Source organism: Tiliqua scincoides, chromosome 3, assembly GCF_035046505.1.
Source record: "Tiliqua scincoides isolate rTilSci1 chromosome 3, rTilSci1.hap2, whole genome shotgun sequence".
Classification (NCBI taxonomy): Eukaryota; Metazoa; Chordata; class Lepidosauria; order Squamata; family Scincidae; genus Tiliqua; species Tiliqua scincoides.
In genome coordinates, this window is record NC_089823.1 from 117,503,359 (window position 1) to 117,513,486 (window position 10,128).

The following is a 10,128-nucleotide window of genomic DNA, read 5'->3' on the forward strand; positions in this document are numbered from 1 at the left end:
GTCAAATTCAAGTATAAAAAATCTGTGTATAAATAGGCTAGACCTGTAATACAGTGTCCAAATGCAGAAGTAACAATCCCAGTCTAACAAACCGTACAAATGGGGAGGCAAGGGCCCTGAGTACCAAGCTGCAGGGGGGTGACATAACTAGTGACCAAAATCGCTAAAATCGCGATTAGTAGGAATAATACTATTAGTAGGAATAATACCATCATGTTATATACCATTTAATGCATAATTTTCAGTAGAAAGCAATAAAAAAAACCAGAGTGAAATATCTGCACTCTATCAAAAGTTACGGCCAAAAAAACCAGAAAACAAAAATGCAACATTTGTGACTAAAATTGTGGAAGTAGTGGTTTTTAGGAATAATACCATCATATTATATACCACTTGATGCGTAATTTACAGCAGAATGCAATGAAACAAACCACACTGAAATATCTGTGTTCTATCAAATGCTATAGGCAAATAACCAGAACAGCAAAACAACTGCCTTATGTCATAAAAAGTGGATTTTCTTAACTCAAAACTGACCTATCATTCTGAGTGTTCTGAGAGCTAACAAGGTGTTATGACACAGCACAGAACCAATAAGATGTTGTTATGAGTCAGCTCCCTTTTCCATGTATCAGAGCTAATACTAGAACTCTTATTCGGTTGTGTGAGTGTCATCAAGCTGGCCACTTTTTTTATTGGTTGGGTAACCTGTACTGTATAGTAAAATAAATAAAGTTAATGGGGGTGACATCATGCGTTATCAGACCAGGTGACACCAACCCTAGTGGTGGGAAGGTTGGGTGTTGCTGTACACTGGCCTAGATGATTTTTAAAGTGGATTCTAAACATTGATGGTGGACTATAGTCTATCAGTGGTTATTAATCATGATACTTGCATTGAACCTCCAGATTCAGTATATCACTGAATCAGGGATGGATCCAGAGTTTTTGTTAACTCTGGATCCTAACTTCAGAGCCTAGGTCAACCAGGCAGGTAGACCTGCGCTCCTGGCTGAACTTGTGCCTCTGTGGCTAAAGTTTGCTGGGCGGGTAGACCTGGGCTCCCACACAGACTCGCAGCCCAGATTAATTAATTTTGTCATATGGGGGATGTCAAAAATGTTGGGCCCCAGGTGTCAAATGAGCTTTGTACACCACTAAAGCCAAGAACTAGCACTGACCAAGGGGTTGGTACTGAAATTTCACATGAAGTGAAATCTGAAGCAAGTTCCAGGGTTCAAGATAATTTTCAAAAGAATTTCTGTAAGACAAATAAACTGCCTTAGAAAGTTTCTGCAGATCAAACCATGATTTAATATCCTAGTTTGTAGGGCGTTCTTAAACCACAGTTTTTGGGTCTGGATGCCCTATGAAATTATGATTTAACACACAAAGCAAACTTCCAGTTTAGTGAGGTGTGCATGATCAGGATACACTGGCATTCCTGGTGGCAAAAGGTTACGTTTTGCAGGCTCACAAACACTGGTGTAAAGTGGCCCTTCCCCTTCAGAGCCAGTCATGGCTGTGAAGGCAAAGCTATTGCATCTGCAACTGGTTCTGAGGGAATTGGAAGCCTGAAAAACTTAATGTTTTGCCTCCCCTCTAGGAATGTCAGTGGGCAGACAGAAGAGGAGAAAACAGGATGCGGGTTCATAAAGAGTGCTTAAGTCACAGTTTGTTGGTTCAGATGTCATGGAAAACTGGTTTAGCAAACTAGGATAGCTCTGGGATCTTAGCCAGGCATGCAAGAGAAGTAGGAAAGGCAGAGGACAGAATGCACAGAATCAGCACTCATTTTTGGTACCACAAACCACAGCTGGTTGGACTGGAATAATGATGTCTATATTTGAGCAACACTATTATTGGAGAACACACACACATGTCATTGAATTACTGTTATCTACATTAGAATGCAGAGAAACTGAATATTAAATGTGAGTGAGTTCATCCACATCTCAGCTGGGCTGAGATCTTGCACGAGTCTCATGAGATCTCACACCAGTGGTAGATCTCCCATTCACTTGATGGGGCAAATAACCTGGGCAAGGAGCCTTCCACACCTTTAGGACCCCGAGGAAGCATCTTTGATGGGGTTGGAAACTGTACTTCCGGTTTGCCAGAAGCACAGTTTAAAGCATCGGGGAACCAATGCGTCCCGGAGTCAACGAGGCACTGTGCGCTCCAGGTAAATGGGGGGGATTTGCGCGTGGGGGCCAGTGGCATCCCATCATGAACCTTTGCCCTGGGCGCCATCATGTGGGCACCATCACGAACCTTTGCCCTGGGGTGTGGGGCTGGGAAGGTTCGCCACTGTCCCACACAGTTCTTGTGTACAGCATTGCAAGCAACAGGGCACTGTGGAAGAAGGGTACTGTGACCATAGTGAGTTTGGGGACCACTAACTTATAACATGCTTGTTATTAAAGGAAAACAAACATTATCACTATTTAAATCAGTAAAACCAACTCAACAGACATCATAAAACCCCTACTTCTATGAGTATTGTACTAAAAATAAGTTTCTTGTAATGTTGTATGCTCAACAACCTACTCAAATATATACAACTTTATTTCCATTTAAAACAACCCACAAATATTATTCTCACTACCAGGTTTCACTAATTAACTCTTCAGGCATTTTAATATTTAAAAGGGGAAATCTCTGCTGGAGTGTGTTTTCTTTAAATTCCCGAACTTCCCCAACTTGAAGGCAGGTTATTTGATGGTTAAACTGAAAACATAAAATACCCAGAACAGTCCCACAAAACTTCAGCAAGACTACAATTTTATGTAAACCCCAACTTGAGACAGCGTAAGTGGTAGAAATCTGCCTTGGGAAGAAAAATTTATAACTGGGCTAGGGCTGAGCCAAAGTTTACACACACACAAGATAATCTCTTCTGCCCGTTTCCCTGTGATGAGCAGAGAAAGGATGTCAGGCTCAGCACCACAAACTCCACTCCTGCCAGTGCTGGTCTACCTAAGTCTTAAGAGATCAACCTAGGTGGGCACCTCAGGCAGCAGATTGGTGGGGAGACACCCATTTCCTTCCAGCCTTGCACATCTATGTCTCCTCCCCCCACACCCTAGATTGGAAAAGGAAGAGGTGGACAGAGCAGAAAAGGAAGTCTGGAGGAGAGGAGGCAAACAGCCATCACTTCTCCTTCATATCTGGCCCCTGGGCCAGGGTTTGGAAACCCCTGGTCTGGAGCATCTTCAATATGGGGAAAATACACGTTTCCCACCACATTTATTGTTTCTGAGAAATAGGGCAAATTCAGAGTGTATGCTCTTGAGCCGTTGCAGAGAAAGTCAAAGGAAAGACAGGAAGGATATCAAAGCGAAAATGAATCAAGGAGATTTGAAGAATAACCATGATACTGACATTGGCAGATCCAGTGTTTTTTTTTTTTGGGGGGGGGGGAGTCCATGAGCACTATCAACTCCAGAGCCCAGGTCAACCAGGTGGGTAGACCTGGCCTCCAGGTTGAACTTTATGACCTTCATTGCCAAGGTTTGCTGGATGGGTAGACCTGGGCTCCCACCTGGCCTTGGAGCCCAGGTCTACTGGCAGGGTAGCCCTGGGCACCCATTCCAGCCAATCTCACCAGCGTCCATCTAGTGGGTGTTCTCCTGATGCCCGATTTTGCTACTCAGCCCAGTGGGTGTCTTGCCTGTTGGCAGGAAGTTTGGGGGAGAATGCACCCATGGTCCCCCCCCCCCTTGAATTCACTCCTGTACTGACATGACAGGTGCAATTTTATGGCTTTTCTTAGGTTAACAATATACCTTCAAAGATCTTATCATACTTCTAACTTTCATCATGATTCCTACACATTCCTCCAGGAGCACTGAGTCACAGACATGACAATGGTCTACCCTTTCTGAGTACAAGGGAGGGGAGGTGGTCTTCCTCCTGCTTTCTCTTCACCCAGCAATCTCAGCCAGATGTACATTGCACTGGGTGCGGTACAACTTCTAAGCCATTACTACAAAGGGAGGTTCATCATCTATCCCTCCCATTTGTAGGTCCAGGGCCCTGGAGCATAGGCTACACACAAACCTGAAAGAGTGGGTGAACCATGCTGTGTGGTTTTGCTTCTAAGTTAAATTAATTAACAATGCAATCCTAGGTATGTCTTCTTTAATTGCACGATACGCCCGAGAGCACAGTTCTCCAAAGTTCTGCTGCTTTCTTGGTTACTGTTTTGAACAGCCTATAAAACTTTGCAGGGAAATCAGTGCACTTATTGGTAGGTTGTTTTGTGCAATGTGAGGTATCACGGCTTTAGCTCTCCCTTCTTTCATTGTCATTCTCAGAAATGTTGCCAAATGCAGAGAATCTGTGGGACTAGTGCCATTGGCTTTCAGTGTCCTTTTGCCAAACTCAGTGCTGCCCCCCTCTGGGTTCCTGCTGTACCTCAGCAGGTCCTTTCTATGAGCTCTGACCTCATGCTGCGGCTGACTGGCAATGTCCCATAGCAATTTCGCTGGAATCGCTTAAATAATCAGCTGGGGGTGACTGTGGGAACAGATTGCTGATATTTCCGTATTTTCAGCTAAAGCATTATGTGATGTCAATTTCAAAATATCAGATTCAGGAACCTGTTAATGGCATAAAATAAAACATAAAAAAACATAAGACAATACACTTAAACCACACCTAAAACAGCCCCTATGTATACCAAGACACCGCCCTTACTCACTTATACTGCACCTCCTCAAAATTAAATAAAGAAATTTTGCAACTTGGCATGTACGTATCTCATCCTTTCCAAAAAGCAAATGATGTAGCACAGTCCTTCAACCTGCGTATGGAAGACAAAAATGGCCTGAGCAACTGCGAATGCAGACCGTCAAACAATTTGCAAGTTAGAATCATATGTGGAAGAGATTCAATGTCCAGAGAGTTGCAGCGGCACACCCTCGCTTGCACACACAGGCCATTGTATCTCCCCAGTGTAAAATTAGATGGCATAACATTGCAACGCGGCAGGGAAAAGGATTTCAAAATATCAATTTAAGAAGAAAGACTCATTTAGAGAAACTTATTTTGAATCAAAAGCAAAGTTTACAATTTTGTAAAGGAATTATTTTGTAAAGGAATTATTAAGGAATTAATGTTAAATGAATAGCTGTACTCAGCAGTGAGATAAACAGTGAGGTAAAGGACTAGGTACTCCACTATTTCAAAATAGCTGGAAACCTTTGCAGAAACAAGGACTATTTTTCTTATCCTGGCTAAATTTAAGAAAAGCCTACTTGATTATTTAATTAGAAACATGTTTCTTAAATTGTCAACTCTTCATGTTTCAAAGCAGTTTATAGATAAACACAATGATAAAAATGATGGGCTGACTTGAATAATACTTGTCTGAGCATGTCCCATTCCTCCTTCTGGTGTGTCTTCCAGTTTTGTCAATCACAGGAAGCATGGTTTTTTTCTGAACTGCACCCTTACATATGATTGAAATACTTTAATCAGTACTTTAATTGCAAGCGAGGGGGAAGGTCACACATAAACACTAACACCGAAAGGTACACTGGAAAGGGAATCAGGAAGTGCTTGTATATACCCTGCATCATGTGTGACAGGAGCCAGTCAGAGGAGTGTCATCCACAGTGACCCAATATAATAAAGGTCCACTTACAGACCAATCTTGAGCCAGGTCAGCACTGCTCACTCCCACACTGCCTGGGCAACAGCTGTTGCGAAAGTGGTGTAATTGTAGTCTATATGAGGGCTGCTGCTATGGAAGTGCAGCACAGAACTTCTCACAAAGCCTGCAAATCCCACAAGCAGCTTCATCTCCCTTCCTTTTTGGAGAAGAAGGTTAAATGGTTCCTTTTTCCATTTTTGGCTTTCTGCTGCTGCCTCAGAATAATTCCTGATAAGTCATTTTCAAAGAATTTCATTTACCCCAAAGTTTCAACCCCCCCCCCGACTATACCAAAAATCAATAGAAAATTCCATGATTTTAGGCTTGAAGCTGTCCTCGACTTATCTGTGAGATCAACTTATACTCTACTATCTGTGGTAATCATCTTTTTAAAAATTGTTCTGAGAGAACCTGTTTGGAACTTGAACAGTGTCATTCAAGAGAGGATACATTAAAGTCAAATTTCCCTTCAAATCTAAGCAAGGTTTAAGTTTAGTTTTAAGAAACCTGGGAAGTTGAAATCTATTCATTCCTCTTCCTGCCCAATAATTTCTTGCTTTCTTTCCAACTTTTGTGACTATTTCAATAAACTTTCCCTGCCACAATCAATATTGACTTTTGCCTTGTAAACTTTTGCTGAAAAACTTCCTCTTTGACTTGGAAGTAAGATGTTAGTACTCAGTGTTATTAACTGAAATAACCCATGTCAACAAGTCAACTGTGTTATTGCTGCCTTTCCTACATTTTTGCTACAGAGGTCTAGGTAAGAATTATGATTGCCTTCTGTTTATGATTGCTACAATTATATTGTGAGTGCAAAAATAGCAGAATCAATTAAAAGCTTTTTAAAAATGAATCCAAAATATAAAACAAGAATGCAAATTTGAAAGGCTATCAGATGTTAGGAGCATCCAATCAGTTTGGCTGGAAGATCCAAACTTTCTTTGGGCCCTCTATAATGCATGGGACATCTCAATGTGGGATCAAATGGTTCTACTAATCTATACTCCTAATGAAGAAAAACTTTTTGCCCAATCCTACCCCTCCCAACTCATATATGGCATGCAGCCGCACCAACATAGTGTTCACTGCATGCTGGGGGGGGGCAACCAGAGGACCCATAAGAGGTAAGTAAAAAATATTTTTATACTCCCCCCCCAGCAGACCTTCCCTGGTCACCTATGGGTTTTCTTGGACCCATACCAGCTATGTTGTTGGTATAAGTCCAAGGAGAGGAAGGTTACAGCTGTGCCACACCATATGCAACAGCAGAATGCAAGTCACTGCTGTTAATTATTTAATGATAGGATTGTGCAGAAAACAATGTGCATGATTTTCATATCCAGGTATGAAAATCGCATATGCAAAACTACAGATAAGTGTGCAAAATACAGTGGTGCCTCGCAAGACGAATGCCTCGCGCAGCAAAAAACTCGCAAGACGAAAGCGTTTTGCGATTTTTTTGGTGACTCGCAAGACGAATTTTTCTATGGCCGTGCTTTGCAAGACGAATTTTTTTGCATATTTTTTTGTTTTGTTTTGGTTTGTTTTAAATCGCACAACCGTTAGTACCCAGGATGCATTGTGCATGTTTAAAAAGTTGAAGTTTTGTGCTTGAAATTTTTGAAATCCTCTGTACAGTATGTATGCCTTTAAAGAGCACTTAATAAACACTTTGTAAACCAAATTTGACTTTGTTCTGACTTTTTTTGCCCATAGGAACGCATTAATTAAATTTCAATGCATTCCTATGGGAAACCGCGCTTCACAAGACGAAATTTTTGCAATACGAAACGACTCACGGAACGAATTAATTTCGTCTTGCGAGGCATCACTGTATAACAGAGTTAGTACAAATCAAGGAAAACAGGAAACCACAAACTTCTTGTGTTTATTTTGTGCTATTTGATGTAATCAAACCATTATAAAACCACTGCCATATGCTATCTCTTTGTTTGAAGGACACACATCAATGCTGAACTGAGTCTTGAGACATTGAAAAAGATTAAGTGTCCAAAACTAAGGTTCCCCAGCACACAGGAAAACAGCAGTACTGAAATGGCTGCCGCTATATCCTGTGGAGTCATGGAAGCTGCCAGAGGTCTCTTCAGGATAAAGGAACAGCGGTTCCCTTACCCTGTGTTGAGCCCTGGCAGCCCTGATGGGTCTACTCAGATCTGTGTCCACTATTTAGCAAGCACAGAACCGAGGAGACCCGTGCTGGTCTCCACGGCTCAGGAGGGGTATAGGATGTGGCAGCAGCCTCTCCTGCCATACCTCCCAGTGTTACCAAAAAGGGCTGTTATGTTTTTAAGGGGAATTATTATATTACCCTTTTGGAAACTTCAGGATCGCAGGCTAGATAACAAGACAGCGTAATGCAAAGAAATTCCTTTTTAGCTTGAAAAGAGACTGGGAGAAAGATAACTTTCAATCAACGATTATATTTTTATTGCAAAAACACAGACGGTATACATAATGCACATGGAAAATGATAAGTATATGTTTCTTGGTTTCTAGTACTTGGATCCTGTGTACCTAGCTTTATGGTGGTTGCATGTGCTGTGTATTTGGTGCATTCCGAGGAGATCAGAAAAGGATAGATTTTAGGGAAGGATTTTAGGGGTCCCTGGTCTGCATAACCCAGTTGCTAACTAAGATGGGGAGAGAATGGGAGAAAAAAAGGGGGGGGAGAAGGGAAAAGATTCCAGACGCAAGATATAGTTACCTGTCCTGGGAAGCAGTTGGGATGGTGGTGGAGAGTCCTATGGAGGACCTCTTCCTTGGGAGGGCAGCCAGAGAGAGAGAGCGCACATGGCAGCCTTTTTCTTTTATGGGTTTTTGCTGACCTGAAATAACTGGGATGTGGCCTAGAGCTGTCCTAGATGCGCATGCTCAGTACACACAGTGTAACACGTGGAGCATGCAAGAAAGACATGATGAACAGGAAGTCAGCTTATCAGCCAAGGCTGACCTCCTGGGGGAGGGGGGGTAGCTTGCTTCCTGTTGCCACTGGACTTTGGAGTCAGTATGTAGCTTAATGGCTTGCTAGCTAGGAGAACTTACACAATAGACAACAATAAGCAACGATTTACAGTGATTGAGAAAACAATTTACTCTTCCAGATTCCTTGACTGGGGGATGGGGATGTGATTACCACGAGCCTGACTTGACTTGATTGTCCTGTGTGTTGAGGTTTAATGGGTTTGCATAACGGTGACTGGATTAGGAGACACTTTGCATAGAAACAATGATTTAGGCTTTGTTGCCGGGAGTCTTCCTCCCATGCTGTGTGCATGGAGAGGTAGAGGCTGTGTAAACTTGTGAATTTACCAGGTTTTTGGAAACTGGGCTTGTTTGCTTGGCCTGTATGATATCTTAGTCCATAATAACATAACCAGATATAAAAATCACAACTTAAAAGGGGGATTTTCATGTAACACCAGGCCCAATTCCTCCTCATTCCACCCTCCCTCAACCCTGTTTGCTCCACTCCTTGCCTTCTCCCCCCACTATAAAAAGTCTCTTCACTGCCTGGCGAGGATACTTACCAGAAGGGGGTCCTTCTCCTGGGCATGCAGGTGGCACAGAGGCCCAGCGCAGTGGCAGTCCTTTTCCTTCCCCTTCCCAGGGCCACCCCTCTGTGAGATGCTGCCCCCCCCACGTGCAAAGCTGCCCCGTCCTACCTTTGGAGCACAATGGAACCTCCTGTGACTGCAGAACCAACTGATCCTAGAGGCATGCGGACCCAGTGCCTGGGCCCCTTTTGTCCAGCACTAGGTCCACTGTTGGCCCAATGCTGACTGGCGCTGGCCTCTGCTGCAGACTCACTGCTGGTCGCAAAGTACACTTTATAGCACTTTAGTGATGGCTGTTGCCTGGGCAGCTCGGGAGTGAGTGGCACTGACTGGACATGATCAGGCTGACCATGTTTTGCATTCCTTGGGGGTAAATTGTAGTTGGGTGTTTGTGAAAGAGGGAAGGGTCAGTGTAATAAGCCTCTGTTTTATTGAATGCTACCTCTGGTTTTTCTACCACAGCTTAATTATCAGTCAGAAAGCTTCTTTGCATACTGTTTCTTTAGCAGTATCTCTGAGATGTGCTTCCACGATGCCTTTAATTTATGCTCAAGCCCCATTCTTCCATTGAAGCATAACTGTGATATGATGCTTTTGGAGCGATATTGCTATATCTCTGTTGAGCTGCCACCAATATTTTGAAACTGTTTATTTATTTCAACAATTAACATCCTCCCTTCTCAATGATGCAGCCACCAAGTGATGAATGTGCAAGTGGGAATCAAACCTAAGTTCCACTGAAGCAAAATATTTCACTTGGTTTGCTCAAGTTTACTTAACAAGGGAATGCAGCCTCTGCAATCAGAGTTCTTTTGATGAAACAAGGTGTTGGTATGATAGAGCGCCTTGTTTGTTCTGGTGGCACTGCTGGTAACAGAAGGCAAAATCAAT